General features: G+C 43.6%; 1 non-coding gene across 1 annotated transcript; it reads left to right on the forward strand.

Moving 5' to 3' along the window:
• The first annotated feature begins 6,121 nt into the window (after window positions 1–6,121).
• Window positions 6,122–6,194, forward strand: Trnaf-aaa. Its single transcript has one exon. It is a non-coding gene; the product is annotated as a tRNA-Phe (tRNA).
• The last annotated feature ends 17,395 nt before the right edge of the window (window positions 6,195–23,589 follow it).

Genomic DNA, 23,589 nt, shown 5'->3' on the forward strand with positions numbered 1-23,589 from the left:
GGAGCCGCCACCGCCGCGCGCTCCGCCGCCACCGCGCCCGCCTCCCCGGTCTGCGCATTCCAGATGAGTTACGTCATAGCCACGGCAGACGCACTGGCGCCGCCGCGTGCCTAGCTGTGCGTCTCCGTTGCACAGAAGCCAAGTCTGACGCTGCACCGGAGCCGCTTGATAGCGCCCCGCATTTTGTGCGCATAAGCTCGCGCTACGTATATCCTGGCATAGCCGAGCTAAGCCACCGCAGTTTTTTTAGTACTGCGCCACCATTGGCTTCCAGGAGTCAAAAAGATGCATTTGCACATTTGACGCAACTTACGGGCACAAACACATCAAGGGGCTTTAGTCTAACCTAAATTGCTTCTTTTTTTAGTGAAGGAACTTTCCCTGAATCACTAGGTGTCTGCTTTCTATAATTGTGTCATATATCCTATCTCAGTATTTTGTAGCGGGGACCTACGGCAAAACCGAAACTACTGTTTCGAGCATGACGCAAAGCCTTGTGATCAGCTGCATGGTCATCGCGTGACGCAAAGTTCATACCGCTGTAACACAAAACATACGACTGGCCTAATCGTAAGAGTTCAAGTTCAAGTTCAAGTTTGATTGCACTCAAGAACATCTAAAATAATGTAATACATCAGAAGTTAAAAAAATAATCAATTATTGCAGTATTCATTAAATGTCTGAAAGAGCAGCACTTTGTAGGAATTTCACAGTAAACATGTCAGGAACGAGAGGCACTGGAGCAGAAGTGGTCACATTTTCACACATACTTTGCTTTTTGAACGAAATAAATATGAGTCATTAGCAGTCACGATGGTGCAAGGGAGAGAGTTCAACTTTTGACGCACTGGGAAAGTTGAAAACATTATGTTGATCAGTTCGTGATTGTAATAGTTCAATTTTTAGTCCCTGACCACACCGTTCCGATATGTTAGAAGGAGGATGACAGCATAAAGAGTTTAGGTACGGCAGGTTGTAATACTTATTACGAAAGTAGCACAACCGAGATAGTTTCCTACGTGTTGACAAAAGGCGAAGGATTAAATTCAAACTTGAGTTGTGAAACACTCGTCATGAGTGAGAATGTGTGATGAATAAATCGGGCCTTTTTATTTTGTAAGGACTCCAAACTGTTGACTAAGTAGCTTAGATGACTATTCGATATTGAACTTTTTTATTCTAATCGTGAGCAGATGAGTTTCTTATAAGTTTTGACAGCTATTTCCGGCACCGATGCCGCAAGACTGCAGCTGCAGCCGTTCGTCTTCAGTGGGCTTAGTGGCGGCACAATGAACACACCACTGAGTTTCTATTTATTTGCCTTGCAGGTGTGGTTTACTTCTGAGCCTTATTTTTCAAAGTACAACGGCTAGTTTTTATTGCTGCTACCGGGCCCACTGGAAAACTTATCCCCTGGTTCTTCATTGTAAGCACTGTTTAGAGCTTGTTTGGCACTTCTGATGCGAAGCGGAAATGTCAAAATGAGCCCCGGCCCTGATGAAGACACTCAAATTCTTCCTAAACATATCCTTCGAGGGCAAACGCAATTGTCTTCTGATATAACCAAAATAAAAGGCAATCGGGCAGATCTTCCAAATAAACTCGACAGTTTCAAGTTCCGCCTTGCTGGTATTGACTCTAGCTTATCTCAACTGTCTAGGCTTGATGACATGCAAAAATGTCTAGAGGATAAAATTACCGCTCTTGAATTTGCCTTCGCCCAACTAACTGATAAAAACGATGACCTGGAAAATCGTTCTCGTAGGACCAATCTGGTTTTGTGCGGCTTAGAGGAAGATGAAGATGAATCACTGGCTTCCTTACTGAACAGGGTCACTGATTACTGTCTTCAAAGCTTTCTGTCACCAGCGAAAGTAATGAGTCCTGTCATTGTCTTGGTTCGAACAATGAGGGCAAAATTAGACCTAATATTTCAGGGTTTTTGACTCCCCACACAAAATTCTAATTCTTAAAAATGCTCGGAACTTAAAAGGCACCTACTTGTTCATCAACAAGGACTTCACTTCATATCCTTAACATCCGTTGGCAGCTCTGGCCTAGTACGGCCGGCCTTAGATGCACTTGTCACTAGGTCTTTAACATCCAGCACACATAAGATGAGTCTAACAAATGCATCGTAAGAGCGGCCTGTCCAGTTTTTTGTGCACCCTAGGATGTCCCCGACGTGGCTGTCATCCCTGCAACTTGGCTCAACGAGCACGTTTGAAGTGACGTAGTGTTTCCTGACGGCTTAAAAGCTTTTCTTAAGTTTCGACCATCAATAGGTAGCGGTGTTGAAGCTGAAGTGACAAGCTGCATACCCTCGTGTAAGCTGCACTAATGACGCTGTGTTGATCTGGGCAAAGCTTTGTTTTTTATCTCTGTAAATTATAGTGGAGGCGTTTTACCTTCGAGCTAACTGCGATGTTTCCCATTTATCGGCTCGACATGAATCCCCTTACATACTTTCGAAGTTCTACTCGCGCGCAATACTCGCTGGTGATTTTAATTTACCACACATTGTTTGGAATGATATGAAGCCTCTGCGGGGGTGTCCGCAATCGCATTTCTTGATTGAGATCGCTTTTTCATGTAACCTGACGCAATTCGCTTGTAGCTTCGCGCGTGTTAGTAATGCAACTGAAAGCTTTCGGGATCTTCTCTTTGTCTCTCCTAAGATCGCGCGAGAAGGCGCCAGCTGCGAAATTGTTGAAGGTGTTTCTGACCACTCGCTTGGTTTTTGCACTCTCCCGCTTGCTTGTCAGCAACTGGAGACCGTTGGCTTAGCGAGGTTTCATGACTTCAATGCTGTGAATGATGTTGACATCCCTTGTACTTTGGCAGAGAGGTTTCCCGAATTTTACTGTTTGTTTAAAACGGCTAGCAGTACCACGCATGCCTTGTGGTTGCGGTTTGAAGGACTGGTTGATGACTGCATCCAGAGGTACGTTCGAATTTAAGTGAAAAGAGAAAAAAATATATAATCCATAAATTACTCGTGATATCCTTCACCTGTAACGCAACTACGTCGAGCTCACCACTTTCCTAACACGAAGAATACTTATTTCATACCTATTCCTCGCAGGAAGTTCAAGGCTTCAGTGATAAACGCGAAATACATTTATTTAAACTTTACTTTTGCTCATCTATTTGCGTAGCATCTCCCGAAATTTCTGGAGGTTTCTGAAACGAAATAAATCAACTTTCGTGAATATGACTGTGCAACTGGAGCTATAAATAAGAAGCAGCTTACTTCTAACGCTTTTAATTACTATTTTTTCTATATGCATGGCAGGAAAGGATATAATTTCGGATTATGAGGCTTCCCCCATAGTATAACGGACATTAACATTTCTGAAGATGGTGTTTTTGCGGAACTCCTTATTCTAGACATCAGGAAGCGCTGCGGCCCCAACAAATTTTCTATTTTTTTTTTCTTTTAGGTAGGCTGAATGGTCGCTTAAATTTTCGCACTTGAATTACTTTCAACGACTTAGCACAAGTGACATGCCAAGTGCCAAGAGTGGAAAACAACAGGAGCGTCATCAATATTTATATGAGGCGACAACCACTATTTCGAAAACTATCGATCCATTTCATTTATGTGAACGGCTAGTAAAGTGAAAGAGCACTTCATTTTCAATTATTTAATTGTGTTTTTATACAAAGATTTTTTTTTTCAAATTAACTGCATATATCTAGATGTGGTATTAAGCAATTGCGACACAACTAGTACTCACGATACTTGAATTTGCGGCTGTGATAGATGCTCGCGCTCAGACGGACGCGATATTTTTAGATTTGCTAAAGCTTCCCATCGCGTATCTAATAAAATATTGTTACATACGTTCAGCTGAGTGATCTGTAATGGGAATATAGTACGTTGGCTGGACTTTTATCAGACTCATCGACGGCAGTATGTGACTGTTGGTGGTGATTTTTTCACTTGAACTATCTAAATTATCGGGCTTACCTCAAGGATTCGTCCTGGGACTGCCCTTCTTTTTAACCTTCGTCAATCAAATCAGATCAAATCAAGTTTATTTGTTGTCACATTTTAGATGACAAAAGGGACTTGGACAGAAAGCTGCTAAAGACCAGCTTGACAAAGGTCCCAGCCCCCGTGCAGTTCGCGACAGTTTCTAACCCAATTTAACAACTAAAATTTGGACTACAACTACACAGTGTATAGAGACGAGTACAGACATATGCAAAAGCCGGATTTATACAATACTATATTTATTGCAAATATATAGACGAAAAATACACAAGCCAGTGCAAGAAAAACTCGACTAATTAAAGCAATGATGCAATCGTACATGAAAAAATACATCTTGTTCATCACGAAAAATATCAGCAGTATTCAAAAATAGCATATAGAAGTAAGTTCTTTTATATCCCTATGTGATAGTGATTCAAAATGTCGACCCTTTCTGTACAAACTATTTAACATTGTGGACAATCTAAAAATAAAGCGTCTGATTTAGGTAATTTGTACGCGTTGGGCGAATCATCCAGAAATTATTTTGTCTTAGGTTGCGTAGGATGGTGCGATGTTTTAGGTTGGCGAGTTTAATAAAATGAACATTATTGTGCTGAAGAGCCCTGTGATACGTTGACAGAAGCTTGTAAGCACATAGTTGTTCGACGGTTTTGACATTTAGGGATTTAAATAGTGATTTAGTGAGATGAAGAAATGGAGTTCCTGAAATTGCACTTACTGCCTTCTTTTGTAATAGATGCAACCCATTCAAATTACTTTTTTTCTGGTTTCATTGATTTCAAGATAAAAAAATCCTATCCATGCTAAATCGCGTTTTTCGCTGACGATTGTGACTTCTTCTCTACTGTAAACACACTGTAAGATCCCTTAGAGCTGACCCACTTTCTATATTTAATTATTTTTTTGTGTTTAAAATCGAATAAGGTATTAAACTGATAAAAAGAAGTGCGTTCAAATGTCTGTGACGCAAAGATGTTCACCACTATATTTTACATAGTCCATTAATGCCGACCCACCTGTGTCGAGTATACTTTTTTGATATGTTGGTTTTTAATTACTCTTGACAACCTGGAACGTACATGTAAACTTTATCGCCCAGAAAGCTTTGCAGAAACTGTGGCTTCTAAAATGCAACCTTTGTCATTGTACGATTGAAACAACGTCGTTGGTTTAAAGCTTTATAATCAGGCCTATGCAAGAATATGCTGACGCTTCATGGGATGCCCACAAGTTGTCTTCTGACGTCCTCAAGGCTGAGCAAACAAGAGACATTACGGGTTGTGTACAATTGATACACGACCGCAGGCCGGTACGAAACTCATCCAGATCCAAACGGGCAAGGGTGGGGATTGAATTCGAATTCCCTGGGTTCTGCAGAGCGAGCTTTCGCTCAACGTGCACGGAGCCGGTGTGCGCTAGCCCACTCAGCTACCAATCCTCCTCCCAAAATCTAAGCATAGTGCTTAACATCTAGACATAGACCGGTCTGAATGTTTTAGGAAACGTTTAAACAAAAGGTGGCTGCCTCAAAGAAAACATATTTAATGTTAATCTGCTTCAAATTATGACGTCAATACCTCTACCGTTTTGAGGATCCAAATGTATATCTTGCCCAGAAATGTCACTCCAGGTAGTTATATTATTTAGCTTAAATGTGTTAGTGATCCTGTGGCTACTTCTTAGAGCTTTAACGAATATTTTAGTTTGTTGTTATATTGATAACTGCACGGATCCTATTTTTCGTTCAAATAGTTAAGTACTTCGTTAACAAATATCCAAGTTAGTGTTCCCGGTGTACACAGTTTGCTTTTTTAACCTTGACTGCAAAAAGTGATCACACCCAAATGATATTCCGCATTATTTTTGCATCGATCTTTAGGGTGGCCATTCAGTTACTTAGTTATGAATATAATGCAATCAAATGCAAAGGTGCAAGCGAGCTGGACAAGAATGACGAAAATAATCCCTGGAGAGGGGGAACAAGATGGATACAGGACAAACACAAATCTCTAAACACAGCTAGGTGACTGGTGCGCGACCGAAAAAATCCACCTGATCCGGGTATCGAACCTGGGACCTCTCTATTTCCTGTGGAGCACTCTACCAACTGAGTCTAAACCCTGGTTAGCTTAGTTGGTAGAGCGCTCCACTAAAAATGGAGAGGTCCCGGATTCGATACCCGGAGCAGGCAGATTTTTTCGGTCGCGCACCGGTCACCTAGTTTATGTTTGTCCTTCGTTTGTCTTGTTCCCCTTCTCCAGGGATTATTTTCGTCATTTGTGAGTTACTTCGCTTTTATTTTCCAGAAGTCTCTCTCCTGCGGAGCGGTACCTAGACTTTGGAAATCAGCAAGCATAATTCCTATGCACAAACGGGGTAACTAACAGAGTCTTGATAATTATAGACCAATTTCTCTTACGTCCTTATCCAGTAAACTTACCAAACACATAGAACATAAACATATTTCCGAGTATCTTGAAAGCATCCATAAAGACCCTAAGAAGTATTAACAATAAAAAACGGAAACAGTTTTTTTGATTGTTCCTTCGCCTCCGGGTTACCATGAATGTCATTCACCAGCTCACCTGCGTTTTTTACCTTTCTTCAGATCTTGAAGAAATTAATTTCCCCCTCTTTTGCGGCATTGCTTTCGCCGACATTTTTCAACCACTACTCAACTTCTGGAATTCCTTCCTGACATCACTTGATTTTTGGATAAAAGAGTGCAAGCTACCGCCAATTTCATTGACTACTCGAAGGCTTTTGATAAAGTATCGCACACCAAGTTACTTTTAATGTTATAATCCATCCTTAAGAATACCCTTTCACTAGACTGGATTTCTCATTACCTTATAATTAAAGGTCGAACATTCTTTCATTTGCGGATGCCGTCCCTTGAGAGGTTCCGGTTATTTCGAACATGCCGCAAGGATTGGTGTGAGGTTCTTTTTATTTATTTTACATATTAGTGATTTTGTAGAAATCATACCGGTTAAATGTGTCTTTATGCTGATGACTACGTTCTGTACAATGACGTAACATCCATTAACGATCAGCTGTTACTTAACGAATATTTGGTGATTTCTTGATTAGATCAAAAATGCCAAATGGATTTAACATATCATAGACTGTATTCATGATATTTAGAAATAAAAAAATCGCACCTTGTATTCTAGCATTGATAATGCACAGTGCGCCCCAAACTTAACGCCGCCACTCGAACGCCCGACTTTCGCGGAGCCGCGCTATCCTGGCGGCAGCCGTTTCAACTAGTCGGTCACGTGAAGGCCATTCTTAATCTCCGGACCGGGGGAAGGGGGGTAGTAGGGCCGCCGCTCAGGTCGCCTGACTGCGAATCAGAAACTCATATCGTTAGACTCGATTTTTTTTTCTGCGCTTTGTTTGCACCTTTAAGATTGATAACAAAGACGATTTGATAATGCTTCGTAGAGGAGAAAGTTTGAAGGCGCTGCTAAAATGCAAAAAATGCGCACAAAAAATGCGATTTCAACGATATGAGTCTGTGATTCGCAGAGTCAGGCGCCCTTAGCGGCGGCCCTGCTATCTCCCCTTCCCCCGGTCCGGAGATTGGGAATGGCCTGCACGTGACAGACTACTAGTTGAAACGGCTGCCACCAGGATAGCGCCGCTCCGCGAAAGTCGGGCGTTCGAGTGGCGGCGTTAAGTTTGCGGCGCACTATACTTTTAAACGAAGTTGATGAGTTTAAATACATAGGGGTTTTTACGCCCAATCTTAATTGGGATAGACGTGCCGACTTTATCTGCTCCCGCACCCTTCAGAAATTGGGATATGCCGAGCGGTTCCAGCCCAAAAGATGACAATTCGCATTGTCATCTTTTGGGCTCGAACCACTGTGTTGGAGGCGAAAGATAGATCGACTCAAAATGTTGTGCAGAATTATCAGTAAAGACTGCGGCAACGAGAGTACACCTAATTTCCTACTAAGACACGCACCAGACTATCTCATCCATGCCTTATTGTTCCTTTTCAGTGCCCTATAAATCGTTTTTAAAATTACATTTTTTTCGAGAACTATTGATGACTGGAATAAAATTGACGGACCGATACATACTCTTTCTACTCATGATTGTTTTAGCGCGGTGTACAATATTTCTTTCCCTTAATGCATGTCGTTTTAAAAAAACGATTCTCAATGCCTTTTTGTTTTACTTTTTTTTGTATATTTATTTTTTAGCAGTTCAAGTGTATGAATTTTTCATGTATATGTGTTTTCCTGCAATTACCTCCTGTAAGGTCGCAGTATCCACAAATAAATAAAATCAAGTTAAACTTACAAGAGCTTTGGTGCAAATTTGTTCTTAAGAAGCCCATTCGTGCTGTATTTTTCAGTGCGGTTTTAATAGGCAAACTCCATGTTAGCTCTCCGGTAATTGTTATTCCTAGATATTTTTCAGAAGGCACCTGTTCTACGCTGGTTGAGTCCAGTGTATACTTTTGCTTTGTGAAGATAGATTTATAGGTAAACGTAATTACTTTTGTTTTTCAGGCGTTAATCTTTATTTGCCATGGTTTGCACCAGCTTGAAATGTTATCAAGATATGATCGTGCAAAAGAGAAATCATCAAAATTTATAATCGGGCGGTATATGCCGCAGTCATTCGCGAACAACCCTATAGATGAAGTAACAGAGCATGGTAGGTTGTTTACGTATAGTGGGAAATGTTGCGCGCCTAAAACACTACACTTGGAGGCCCCTGATTGAACTAGTATGGGTGAAAAGATAAATATGTACAGAATACTCACGATCCAGAAACAAAATTAGGCGATCCATTCAATTACTTCTTATTCAAGATTGAGCTGCAAGAGTTTTTTTAAAGTAAACTTTCGTGAGGTACCCCAATGCCTTGGCGAAGTCTATGAAAAGCATAAACTGAAATTGTCGGCTTGAAATGTTCATGGGGGTCAAGGACGAAGCCATCAAGTTGAGATTCCCAGGAGAGGAGTTTGCGGAAACTTTGTTAACTTTAATGCAGGTGTCTATTTTGAACGAGGTAGTTAATTAGTTCAGGGTAGATAACATGCTTTATAAGTTTACAAGGTGTGCGAGTGATATAGAAATTTAATTTGATGCCAGATTTTCGCTACCAGATGAAAAGATTCGCATAATATTACCAATTTTTCAATCTTGTAAAATGTCTGATGTTATAATCGAAGCGTCGACCAAGTGTGCTAGTATTATTGAAAGAAATATATTTGGTTATGAGTAAACAACTTGGTGAAATACTGGGGCTACCTGGTATTGAGTTATCGTGTGAACTGTGAATGACTTTGGCCACCCCGGAGAAAGTGAAGCCAACATCTTTCATTGTATTCGCGGAGCTATAGAATGAGGGAAGAGGAAATGTTTCGTGTGTAAAGAAAAAACAAAAAAAGTCATTTAAAATAGATTTCGTTTCACCACACGTTGACTCTTCTCCACTGTCATCTGTTAGTTTTTCTAACTTCGCTGCACCTTTGGGTGCTATTGCCACGAATGACAATACAGGAGGCGACGAATGACTGACGGAAACTAAACGTTCAATTGGGCGAACGAGTGCCCCAAACAAAATAGAAGAAGGCTAGAGTCGCAGGCGTCGATGGTGGCGTAAAAGCTGGATCGAGGGCAGGGCAAGGCATCCTTGGGAGCCTAGAACATTCTATGTCGTTCGTTCTGGAAGTATACACTCTAAAAAGGAACAAGCTACACGGCTCTTTAAAGTTCTAGCTTTTCTAGTTAAATAAAAGAAAACGACAAGCGCTACGGGATTCGAATGCCTCTAACACTGTGGGAGCCAAGCGCGCTGCCTTCTTGGATAGCTGCGCACGCGGCATAGCCGCATGCGCAGCTAGCCAAGTACGTCAACGTATATCAAGATCATATCAGCATTGTGTGTTTAGCAGTTCCGTCAGCCCGTTCGTTTGCGGGTGGTACGCAGTGGTTCAACGGTGGCTTGTACGTGTGGCTGAGTAGGAGAATGTTTTGCATCAGTGGTGCCAAGAACGACGACCCTAGACCTATGATCAGCACTTCGGGAGCACCCTGCCAGAGGACGATGAATTCAACAAAAAGCTAGGTAACTTCAACAGCAGTCCACAACGAAAGAATTTTCGTCTCGGCGTACCGTGTGAGACAATTTCTTGCGACGATTATTCAGCTGTGCCGCATTGTCGACGGTGGGAAGTGACCGAGCAAATCGATTCCAATCTGCTGGAATGGCACAGTTGAGGAAGCAATCGGTTGCGAAGTACGGCTGACTTTGTCGGTGGTCACCTGCGTCACTGACACTTGTGTCGCAATCGGACATAGATATGAACGGTCTTCGGGAGCTTGGGCCAGTATTACTTTACACAAAGTCTGGCTAGTGTTCTTCTGTAGCTCAAGTCTCCAGCCATTGGGCCATCATGGCATGCTTGAAATTCCTCTTCACGAAGATTTTTGTAAATCACCAGAAGCAGCGCTGAATTGCTGGCCCCGAAGTTATTTTTGTAGAGCGCACCCTTAGGTATGACGGAGGTTGATAGCACGCTGGTAAAGACATGAGGCAGTACATAGTCACGACGTTCTACAAGCTCAAACACTGCACGGAGTTCCGCGTCGTTCCACTGAAGTTCTTGAATGTCCTGGCGATTCAGTGCGCCAATAAGCTCCTTGTCATCGTCGTCGTTGGTAAAAGTTGAATCTGGCTCGATGGGTGCGCTTACCAGACTGTCGGCGTCGATGTACTTGCGGCAGCATTTGTACACGATGTTCATATCAAAATCATACAGTCGGAAACTTCAGCGACCTAGCCGTCCAGAAGTATATTTTAAGCTTCCGAGCAAGCAGAGCGAATGAAGGACTATGACAACGCGGAAAGGACTTTGGTACAGGTAGGATCGGAACCTACAAACATTTACAAAGAAAAGCAAACGGGTTTATTTATTTATTTTAATCTGTCTTTACTGGATATAACGGTAAACTTTGTAACCTCGACCTTAACACAAGCGTCTTGGAACCCCTACTCATAACTGTAGCGGGAATTCTTGACCTCTCGCTGAACCTTGACAGGAAAAAAGAAGCGGTCTGATAATATGCCTGACGACTTCTTAAAACGGTATGCTGAATGAATGGGTAAATATTTGTAGATCATTTTAACAAGTATCTTAGCTCATGTCAGGGGCACATTGAATGAAAGGAATGCAAGGTCATTCCCATACATACACCTACAAGCCGATTTCCCTCATGTGTACTTGCTGCAAACTTTTATACCATAATACACTAAAGCATATAACAAAATTTCTTGGGCACCAGCACATTCTCTCTCCTCATCAGCATGGCTTTAGGAGCGGCCTCTCGATGGTCACTCATCTTGTTGAGACGTTGCATGATCTGACTCTCAGCATGAACAACAAGAATCAAGTTTACTTATTATTCTTTCATTTTTTCAAAAGCTTTCAACTGAGTTTCACACAACAAAATTAATTACTAAACTAAAACCTGCCATAGGGTAGGGACCCATCGTCAGCTCGGTAGAAAACTACCTGTCTCATCGTTCTTCATTAGCCCAACATGTGCAAGAGGTGTCAGAGACCACCAGAGTTATTTCCAGCGCCCCACAGGGCCCGGACCTGGCCACACGACTCTTCGTTCTCTTCATAAATTATAGAGCTCACGATCCGGTTAATATTTATCTATTCGCCGACGACTGTATAATATACCGGGAAAAGAGTTAGTTCATTTGATGGTGAAATAGTTCTGAATAACATATTTAACTGGCCAATAATTTGTGCTCTTACTAAATGATGGCTGTGAACGTTAACAAATTGTTACCCATGTCTGTAAAAAGGGAAAAATAGTTCTCAATTTCCGACGGTCTAAGTGGAATAACAGTTTCGTGCATTAATTAGTGTAAAAATTCTGATCTAATATCCACCTCAGACTTATATTCGAATCGTTATGTCGATCATTTAACGGCACGAGCTTTCAGAAGACTTATGTACGTGAAAATATAATCACTTAAACGTGCTACGATTGCTACAAAACTTTAATCTTAAACTAGCCTAGTTAGGCTCACACTAAAAACGTTGATTACTGGAAAAAATACATAAACAGTGCAACATTCTCTGAATATTCATTCAAAAATGAATTTCTTCGGTACACTATTTTTCTCTTAGTCATCCGAGAATAGAACGAACTTGATCATTTCATCGCAATAAAATGCCAAGCACATCTTGATGCCCTGTCACACAGGAATGAGAAATTGAAAAATTACCTATTTTTTATTTTTTATTATATAAACTGCGCTAATCTGCTGTGCTTGTATTGTTTTTTTTTTTTTTGTTTTAGATTTGAATTCTGATCTGTTTCCTTTTTAGGCACTGTTCCATAGCGCCTTGTTGTATGTTTTGAGCTTGAAGTACCAATTACGGTGCACGCAATTTTCTTTTGTTCAATGTTATTTTCTGCTAAAGTCCCTCTTGCGACTGTCAGTATTTTCAAAATAAATACAAAATAACTCCATTATCGCCCAGACGACAGCAAAACTCTCTTCTGTCGGTGTGTGGTTGCTCTCCAAATAGACCCCTTTCGGAATACTGCCCTCTGTAGTCAGATGCGAAATTCCTGCACAATGGCGGACAAAAACCTTTAGGTCACGGCACACTGGGAAAAACTCACCCCCAGAGAAAGGTGATAAGTGGAATAACGTTTCACTTTTGACACTGTTTGATTGGCTCGTGGGCTCGCTATTTTGGCCGCGCTACGAAGTTTGATATACCATAGAAGGACTTCCACGTTACTTGATGCGTTTGTTCCGCGGTTGTGCAGTGGTTCCGACCTTCTGATAATCGACACGTGACTTTCGAAAGGGGTTTATGAGACAGCATCCGACCTGCGTATGCAATAATTCTCTCTGGGCCTTCCTGCCTTTGGGCCAGTAGGCTCCAAGTCCGGTTTTACTGGCGTCGCTGGGGGTTTCCGTTTCTGTAAACTGGTCGAAATGACCAAGAACAGGCGGGGTTTGAAGGAGTCGTTTCAGTTTGTCAAATACCTGCTGTTCCGTTTTTGCCCACTCGCATTTTATGGTGTCCTCTGTAAGGTGCGTCAGTGGTGCTGTAACCTGGCGAAGTCACGGAGAAAGCCCCTATTGTAGACACAAAGGCCAGAAATTTCCTTAAAACCTTTTTGTAGGACGGCACTGAAAATTCGCCCACGGCAAGCGTCTTCTCAGCGTCTTCACGTGGTGAGAAAATACCACCTTCGTTTCTCACCACGTGACCTTGAAACTTTAGTTCGCCATGGGCCAAAGGCATTTCGTCGGCTTCAGAACAAGTCCAGCTGTCTTGATCGCCTCAAACAGAGCTCAAAGGCGTTCAACGTGCTCGCTGAAATCGTGCAAAAAAACTACGACGTTTTCGAGATATACGGGGTAATTTTGACGTTTTAGACCTGCCGACCCGGTGTCTATGACACGCTGGAATGTTGCTGGCGCTGTGCATAGTCCGAAATGCATCACCTAAGCTCGTACAGTCTGTCCGGTGTGACCGACGCAGGTTTCTTGCAATCGCTTTCGTCGACTTCGATCTGCCAATAGCCACTCTTCAGGTCCATCGTTAAAAACTACCGAGAGTGGCGCAGCCCGTCCAATGTGTCGTCGATACCCGGAAGCGCATTATTCAATAGCGGAGACAAAGAAATGAGGCCGCTTTATGCGGCTTCATTTCTTGGTGCGTCACGGATTGGAGTTTCATGACGCAGAGCTCATGACGTCACTGAATGGTCATTCGCTCTTTCGACCTCAACAAGATGGTCATTCAATCTTTTCACTTCAACGCGAAGGCAAAGCTGATCCACCTCTCCTCCACACACCCAAAATGTCGAGAAAGAAAACAAGTGGAAAGGAGTTGACTGCCGACTAAATCGCGCCTCGCGCCATCAATATCGCTTTAACAATTTTTTTTTTCGAGCAAAATTAATTTTTTGACACACGCGTCCTAACCAGACTTAAAAAAAAAAAATAACATTTTTTTTCCTTTTCAGCGTTCCTTTAACTGAAAAGAAAAAAATGTGAAAGTCGTTTTCAATTTCCTGTAGTGCCGAATTAGAGCGCAGCTCTTGAAGAGGAGGAGGGGAGGGTACGGAGGGGGATAGAGGCCCCTCCTCTCCTGCTCCTTTCCCATTTAGAGAGAAATTTTCGCTAAATTTTCCGCTAAATTTAGCGGAAAACGCTTCCCCGCTACCTTTAGCGAAAAGAATTTCCCAGCTAAATCTAGCGTAAAAACTTCCCCGCTAAAGATAGGGTAAAAGATTACCCCGTTAAATTCCTGCCAAATTTACACGCAATGCTCTTACCAAAGACGTGAATTTTATGCTACTTGCCTTAAGCACACGCCACTGATCTCTATTATAGGGGGCTGAATGGCGCATAGCCGCTCTCCGAGCAGGGCGCAAGTGAATTTACTTGAAGTTTGATGCTCATCCCGGAAGTCGGGCGTCTGCTGGGCTTCCTAGTGCTTTCAGTTGATGTTTTGGTCCGTACTTTCCAATGTCTTTGAGTGGGTTTTATTAATAATGCTCCAAATTAAATCCCAAAAATTAAGCATTTGAACTTGGGACATATGCACACCTGATCAACTAGAATCTCAAAATATTTGCATTGAATGGCTTCCCATGATACTTCTCGGGTGTGCATGTGCTCTTACTGCGCAACGAGCAGGCTCTTTTGAGGTGACAAGCGAAAATCCAGCGCCCTCGACGCTTTTCGAACCAGCACTCGGAAGGGTTACAAAGCCTGCCAAGCGCTTCCTTCCGAGACACGCCACTTACTTCCGGTGGCTTTATACCTGTTTGCTGAATGCGCCATCCAGCCCGCTATAATAGAGATCAGTGGCACACACCGATTCACGCCCATGTTAGTAGTGGAAGATTTTTTCAGTTTTTCCCCTCAGTACCCTTTTCTTCTCCTCAATACCTGGGCTCTTATTCGGCGTTACAGGATTGTAAACGTCTCTAATTTTGTTTTAATGTTTGTCTCGTGTTCTAGCTGACCTCCCCGTATGGACATCTGCAAAGTAGCTGAGCTTAAGCTTTTTATTCTTTAGGGAGGTATGGCCATCCGTGGTTGGCTGGTTTAAACGTTGCACACCATTGAAGGTTTCGATGTGTCTAGCTGGAATTATTGGTACCACAGTGAGCAGGAGGTAAAATTGCGCAGCATCCGAAGCTCGGGGTCACCTATCTGGGAGCTGCAAGGGTCGAGTAGGCCAGGGAAGTGCGTACAGTGTTGATGAGGGAGAGTGCATTGGTAACGACATTCTTTTGTCCGTTGATAAACCTGATGCCGGTGAAGAAGTCTGATAAAAAAAGCTAGCTGACGTATCTCACTTGGAGAATGTGCCACGCTACGAGAGGCGATGGTGTACGTCAGCGGCTTACGGCTGGTTGTACGAATAATTATCCGCCTTCCAGAAAGTGCAGAAAGTGCTTGACTGCGGACCTGAAGGTAAGTATATCGCATCCAAAAGTGCTGTACATGGTTTCTACAGGCGACAGTGATTTAAAGCAGAAAGCGATGGGAATCCATGATGCATCGATAAACTGTTGTCAAGTTGCACCAATCGCTGTGTTTGGAGCGTCGACCATGATGGAAGTTAGACCGTCAGATCTAGGATGTGACAACAAAATGATTTTGGCTAGCTCTTTTTCGATCTCGGTGAATTTTTGCTCCTCTGCATTGTTCCAGACCAGGCGTGCAGTCTTAGCCTTTAGACCCCTACGGAACGTGTTGACTGGGCGGAGTTGAAAGAACATCTTGGAAGAAACGATAATCGAAGTTAATGAATCCCAGGAATTCGCGAAGTTGCCTAACTTTGGACAGTCGTAGGTAATCCCGAATGGTTTGGAATTTCGGCATTAGAGGTTGAATGGCGTCGTTTTCAGAAGTAAATACAGCGCGGAAAGACGAGGACCAGACAAAGAAGTGACACGGACGTAGCGCAAGAGCAGCCCTATGACAAGTGAAGAAGAGGCGGACAACAGAAAGGGAAGGGAAGGAAGAAAGTTTGTGGTCATTCCCTACGTACGCGGCCTGTCCCACAACCTAAAACGCATTGCTGGCAGGTGTGACGTCGACGTTTTATTCTCTGCCCCGAACAAGTTGTCCAGGTTGTGCAGAGCTGTTAACCCTTCTTCGAGGGCAGCCACGGCTTGCAGTACGAGGCATCGAGATCGCTTCGTCTCGTGTTCTGAGGGAGTCGTTTATTCTCTCCCTCTGACGTGTGGCAGGCGCTACGTTGGCCAGACGGGCCGCTGTCTCAATTTTTTTTTTTTTTTTGTTTGTTGAAAGTTGAAAGATGTGTTGTCCCGTCCCCTGTTTTTACGTATATAACTCTTTCTAAACCTACAGGTTAAGAGAGCACGCTTATAGTGTCTCCACAACCGTGTCTGGTCATCTGGGCATTCATTGCCGCGACTGTGGTTGCCTACCCGACTTCCAACGGTGTGAGGTTGTTAAGCGTCATAGGGACCAGCTTACTCGGGAAATTCTAGAGATTGTTAAGATAGCGAGGTTGAGTGCAGCATGTGTAAGCAGTCCTTCTGTGGCCCTATCAGGCAAAGAGATGAATTTTCTGGTTCCCTGACTTGCTCGTTTTTTAGCACGTACTCTGTACGGCTGTGACAGCGCTACGCCAGTGTCACTTCTTTGTCTGGTCCTCGTCTTTCTGCGCTGTTTTTAATTCCAAAGTATGTACCAACTCGCCCAAGCCTCAACTTTAGCGTCGTTGTCAGGGTTGTGTTGAAGAAAGTCAAGCTCGAGAACACCAAACGCGATTTTTCGCATATTGATTGTCACTTCAAACTGATTCAGGCGTTCAAAGGCACTGTAGTTAAAATGCTTGAAGAAGGTTGAGCTTCGGGTGCTGCACCACGATTCCTTAGCCATGAGACGTGTCTCGGCGCCTTGAGGTTGGTAGTGACGCATGTCTACTTTGAAGTTCATCAACTAAAGAATGTCTGCTCTACTGATGGTGCATTTAACGCCTGCAATTATGAAAATCCCGCAGAATATTTTTTTTTTTGTCGTTCAAGATCAATTAGGATAGATTTATTGCCGTATATGTGAATAGGAGAGCCATTGGCAACTGGCAGGGACGTCCAAGGCTGACGGTTTCGTCGGTCCTCTGAAGTTGAAAGATAAACGCTGATTTCTGCGCATGTATTCCCGAGATAGCGAAACGTTTTGGAGTTGTCTGTAATAAAACCAAAAGACTGCCCTTGGTTGCACTCGCCACTTTAGCCGCATTTAATGTGGATTTTTCGCGCTTCCCACATTACACAATGCTGTGTGCGTTTTTTTTGCGGCGCTACCAAACCGGCGGTTGCACCAGGAAACGCGGTGTGCACTTCGGCAACGACCGCGGCTTACGAAACGTAGTTTCGGAAGCCGCGGTCGTAATAAACGACTGCGGCTCGGACGTTTTATTTCTATTCTCTTTTTCAGGGCTCAAGTCAGAGGAGGCAAACTATTAAAAATAGAGCAAAGACGGGGGTCGCTCATTATACATGCCCTAAAAAGATGTTCGTGGTATGCACACTCGTGTGTGCGCTTTCTCCCAGGGTGTCAATGTTCATATACTTCGTTAAAAGAACAAATTCTCGCGATTATCTCACTCGTATTGCCCTGTGTATTGAGTGTTAGCGTTCTTGTTGTCAGCAAGCCACCAAGGAACGAGCTAATAAACCAGTGTCCAGACGACAAACTGACTGTTATAGGACACAGGAAACTCAAGGCCTCCGATTTTTATATTTATATATTCCGTTACCTCCAAGTTGAGCTATGGAAAGCACACATAAAACTTCGTCCGAAACTACGTTCGTGTCCCCAGTTTTAGGTGTGTACTTCTGAAATTCAAATCGTGCCAGCCGTACCAAATGTCTTGGTTATTACGGCCACACTCTATAGGGTGTCGATCAACCTGTCATATACAGAAAAATATGGCGGCTTCCGCAAGGCTGGCATCTGATGTGTGGCGTAGAGTGCAGAGAAATGGCTGCCTTCAGTTTGACAGCCATCCGTGAGAGTGTTTCAATTGGTGATATGTCGGAGGTACAGGCTGGAGTGCTCTGGTAGTTCGAGTTCCCAATTTGAAGTCGTCGTGGCCTTCGTTTTCGATCACAAGATATTCATTTACTTATTTATAAAGATAATAAAGATATGAGTCAGTTCGATGAATGCGGCGTCATAGCTGCTGACCCCAGCTCGCCGTATTCGTTCCATCGCTCTCACTATTTTTTCGAGCCAGGAGCAGCTGCGCGGCCGGCGCATTGTAATGGTCTTTTTGCACTATGTACGCAATGTGCAACTCTTTCATAACTCACGCAAACTTAAGCGATACAAGCGTAACCATTGTGTCTAGTCTACAAGCAGAAAGTAACAACCTGCTCAGTTGTCTTCGAATTTGCGGGTGGTGGTATTAAAGGGTGGTAAACTTTTAATCCCGTTAGCGGTATGACCGATACGTATCGGCCAGTGCCCGGCAAACGTTTGTTGGCCTCTACCGGTCACGGGGCTTCCGGCCTCCCCGTCGACCCAGAAACAATGTCTACCGATTCAACGATGAGTAACTTTGAATTTAACGAGGAACACTTACATTTACCCCGGACGCTGTCCCAATGGTTCCACATAACGTCCAGGCAAACCTCAGTTAGCGCGTGCCTTTTAGAAGAGGTCGAAGAAAAGACTACTATCAAAAACGATGACATGCCTGCTGACTAACCTGATTTGGAGTGTGGATATGTAATCGCAAGCGTCGCCACGTTGAGAGAGATTAACCTTGGCAACAAGCATCCGACGCCTCGTAAGCTTTACGACGCCGAAGCACTGTGTTTTACTCTGGGAAAACTAAACGCTCCTGCGGAGCAAGTGAAGTGGATGTGAATAAAGTCGTTTTTTTCTGTGTTAACAGTGCTGGTATTTTCTGCTTAGAAGTCATTCGTGTTAGGAACGCTGTTGGGAGACGTGAGAGTGCCAAGGAAACAGGACGCAAAAAACATATAGCAGGCCGTCGCAGTACTGAACTATGTCTTCTGATGAAACTTCTCACAGCTAGCTTGCCAGGCAAAAAAGGAATGTAAATCTTAAACTGCTGTCAGCTTTAACTGACGCGGAAGGGCAACAAAAAAGAGTACACCTTGCATTGCTGGAATACATCTAAGTAAAGTTATCTTTATATGGTAACTATGTCCCCAACGACGCAAGTGAAACGTGCTCAATGAAAGTTCCCCAAGTATTGAACGTAGTTTTGTACTTTTAGTTATTTTAGCCTAACAGATACAATCGCGGGACCAGCAAGTCGAAGGATCTGGACGTTTTATATCTTTGAATCGCTGGACTCGTTGAATCTTTTGACTCGTCATAAATTTCTTGACTGGTTCGACCTTTTCACTGGTTAGCCTTTCAACCCCCATTGGATCCCTTGTCCCTTGTTCAGCGAGACTGGGGATCTATGAACTTCTCAAATACTCTTGGCATTCAAAAAACAGTTTATATTTGCTTCCCAAAGATGTTCCAAAAACGCATCAATGCAGTCCCTGAAACCGAACGAGCGGCATGTAGAGTGTAAAGGGCCGATGCCTCTCAGAATTCGTGCAACACATGACAGAGTGCGGTGTTACCTCCGTTGTAATGCAGAAATATTGATTGTAGACTCCATACACCTCCAGCTACGTCATGGATACACCTTGCATTCTGTTTGGCATGTCCTAAACCTCATAACTTGCGTAGCGATTGGAAGTGAACGAAACACGCTTGGGAGAAGAGCGTGTTGGTTTAAGTCATGGATGAAGAAAGAATAAAACAATTAAAACAGAGACAACACAACCACATCTTTCAACTAGCAACAGACGAGTAAACTTTCAAGAGGGAGCAGCCGACTATACCCAGTAGGGTATAGTCAGCTGTACCCAGTAGGGTATAGTCGGCTGCTCGCCCAAAATTCAACCTCAGTTTTCGTCCTGCTGACGAAAACTGAGGTTGAATTTTTAAAATCCGAGATAACCCTACCACCCTGACTTGCACTTCGGGTTTCTTATCTTTCCTTCTCTCCCCCTTCTCTCCCCTATTCCTACTGGGTATAGTCGGCTGCTCGCTTTTGAAAGTTTACTCGTCTGTTGCTAGTTGAAAGATGTGGCTGTGTTGTCCTTGTTTTAATTGTTTTATTCTTTCTTCATCCATGAACGAAACAACTGTGACGCCAATTTGCAGTCGTTATGCCAGATGCAACAAATATTATTAGACCCTCTTCAAACGTTTGCCTAGCAACATTGGTGCTCGCCATTGCTTGGGCACGAAGCGCGTGATTAGATCAGAGCCCTGAACGCTGACGCATCGATCGTGTCCAGTACGGAGAGCAAGCCGTCTGCTTCTTGCGCAGAACTTGTGGTGACGTCAGAACGACGCCGAGTTTTGATTGGCCCTGACTGAGGGATAGTGAATAGACCTCAAAGCAGACTGCCCTGAGGTCTACCCACTATCCTTCAATCAGAATTAAAGAGAGTTCGGCATTCTGATGTCTCCACAAACACAGCTAAAGAAGCAGAAGAACTTGCGCTCCGCATACATGCTCAGAGTATGCGATCAAGCAATGGCGGACAGGCGCTGACGCAATCTTTTGAACAGAGTCACTGAACATTGCATAACTATGCCGATCGCTACACACTAATCCGATTTTCCCACTTGCGCGAAACGTGAGGTCATGTAGCTGACGTCACGAGGCCTATGCACCAATATAGTTTTTTTTTTCTTCTAAAGTTAGGAAAACGTTTACGTTATGTTTCCTCATGTCACGTGACGTATATACATATTCCTGACGATTCCCGGTTCTCTTAACCCGGGCACCTCGTTGCCAAAATGCTTTCCGGTTTGAGAATAAACGTGTTCTTGTTTATGGGATTTTACTTTGTGTCAAATCGTTTCCGGTGTAGCTGTGCAAACTTAAAGGGGCGGTGCAACGATTTTATGATTAAAAGAATTTGCATCTCGTCATTTTTACATGTTTATTGTGTCCCAGAGGATAGAAAATACACCTCCTTCATTAAAATGTCGTGATTCCGCTGCATGATCGCAAAGCAAAATCCGAGCTTTTTCCCCCACCTGCAGCCCCAAGTGGCAGCCGAAGGAACTACGGCAAAAAGATAACGTGACCTCGCTCAACTCTAAGCTGCAGCTTAACGCCCGCTAATGTCAGCAGAGAGAGGGAGAGGATGCGTCCTCCGAGAAAGCACACGGGAACCTACACGGCACTCCGAATGACGTCACTAGGTGTGACCCTGAAGGCTGGGAGTGAGTTGAGGGGTGCCCGAAATGCCAATATTCTTCTTTTTCGTACTCAACAACTAATGCACGCAGGCGAAATCGGTTTTCTGTTCTTTACTTCAGAAGTGTAAGAGGGCAACTTCCAGAAATCTTTGACCGAAGTCCGGAAATTGTTGCACTCCCCCTTTAAAGTCTGCCGAACCGCTCGGTTTTGTGCTTACCGATTAGTTACGCGACTGCAAGGAACTGTAATTTAACTCTCACGAGTAATTTTGTTTTATGTCCCGCGTGATACACATCACTCTTGTCACCGTGGCACATAGACGATGATGCGATCGTGAATTTTCGGCAACGCGCAGCCGTGTCGATGAAACACTGCTGGAAATCAAGTACATAGTGTACCCCCAATATAATGTACGGGATTTTTTTCGCCGCAAAAATAAACTATGCATTGTCGAACGCCCATTCACCGCCAAAAAGTAACGCCAGAGCTCTGAAACACAAGCCGAAGTTTCAGCATGAACTCCTATCTTAATAAAAAGTAATAGGTGAGTTTCTCAAAAATATCGAAGGGAAAGTGGCGGCAGGGGGAGCTCTCAAATCCATGGAGTTCTATGGGGCCCCAAACCTAAAACGGGCAAAAACAGGCCCATCTTCTAATTGAAATTTTCACAAAATCACTTTTAAATTTTTAAATAAGATATAGGTTCGCGTTGAAACTTTGTATCTGACGCGGACCTCTAGCACTATATTTTGAACGAAGAATGAGGCTACGGTGAGGCTTTCATCAACGAAATGAGACATCGAGTCAGCCACGTCAAGAGGTTTGTATTGGCATATACGATATGTTTTAATTAACATAAAATTGTCAACAAAGAAGAGCCTCGTCGTTATTTTTTTTTCATTGTGTACAGGGTGTCACAAAAGAAAATTTACACGGTCTTTTTTACCGCTAAAATAAACTAGGCATCGCCGAACGCTCATTCTCCGCCCAAAGGTAGCGCTGGAGGTCACAACCAGATGCCAAAGTGTCAGCCCGATCCGATAACTTAATCAAAAGTTATAATTGATTATCTGAAAATTTCAATGGGAAAATGCCGGCCGACGGAGTTTTCCAACACATGGGGCTTTAAGGCACCAGAAACCGAAAACGGGCAAAAATGGGCTCCATTTCCCCATTGAAATGTTCATAAAATCACGGATAACTTCTGCTTAAGTTATCGGATTGGGCTGAAACTTTGGCATCTGGTTGTGACCTCTAGCTCTTCTACCTTTGGGCGGAGAATGAGCGTTCGGCGATGCCTAGTTTATTTTTGCGGTAAAAAAGGCTGTGTCAATTTTCTTTTTTGACACCCTGTATATTCATTCAGTAATTTTTGCGCTTTCTAATGATAAGCGGTTGCAATTATAAAGAAAACAAATAAAATGTTTAAAAGTGACTGCGCTGTGACCGCTGTGACGCACTGTTGCCCCCTGTTTCGTTGTCTTCGCTCGCGTGGCCTTCGTGTGTGATGCCCTCTGGCTCCGGAACGAAATCATAACTGCAATGGGGCGCGACCGAGCAAATACTGCTAGAAGATTCTTCATGTATGACATCGACTCCAACCGATCAGTGTGCCAAATCAGAATCTGCTGGCAGGCTCTTTCTGGAGATCATGGTTCAATCTTTAAACCCCACGTGCAGCGGCGCCACAAAGGTGAGCATGCATGAGCAGCTACTAACGGAGAAAGCAGCTGAGAAAACTGCGTCCTCGAAGCGCTCGGCTAGAGAGTCGCGAAGAGTTTACGGCAGTAAAGGTGAGGCATGACCGAGGAAACTGACATGACCGAGGAAACTGTAATGAGAGGCTGTGTCGAGCTAGTGACAGAGAACGGACGGCCTCGTTGAGGAGTCTGGCTCTCGCCAAATCATCAATCCGGTCCTAAAAGCCTTGGGCGACAAGCGTGCCATAAATGCTGCAGTGGTCAAGGACAGAGTCCGGAAAGATTCTAGGATGATGCGATAACGAATAGGGTTCTCGTTGAAAAACCCCATGTTTTTGTTGAAGCTCGAAAGCACATCACGACTGGATCACTCCCTGCTCGGACTCAACGTGCAGTTTGCTGAAAGCGGAAGGTAGGTGCTCCAGCCATTAACCATGAAAGAATCTTTTGAATGCACACGAGGCAACATCTAAGGTCAGAGATGATAGATGCACTCTCTGGCTTCAACCTCAACGTCAGCATGGTATACAGCATCACGACAGTCAACGGTGTCAACCTAGTGAAGCTGT

The sequence above is a fragment of the Ixodes scapularis genome, unplaced genomic scaffold (genome assembly GCF_016920785.2).
Source record: "Ixodes scapularis isolate PalLabHiFi unplaced genomic scaffold, ASM1692078v2 PGA_scaffold10__122_contigs__length_95168666, whole genome shotgun sequence".
Taxonomy (NCBI): Eukaryota; Metazoa; Arthropoda; class Arachnida; order Ixodida; family Ixodidae; genus Ixodes; species Ixodes scapularis.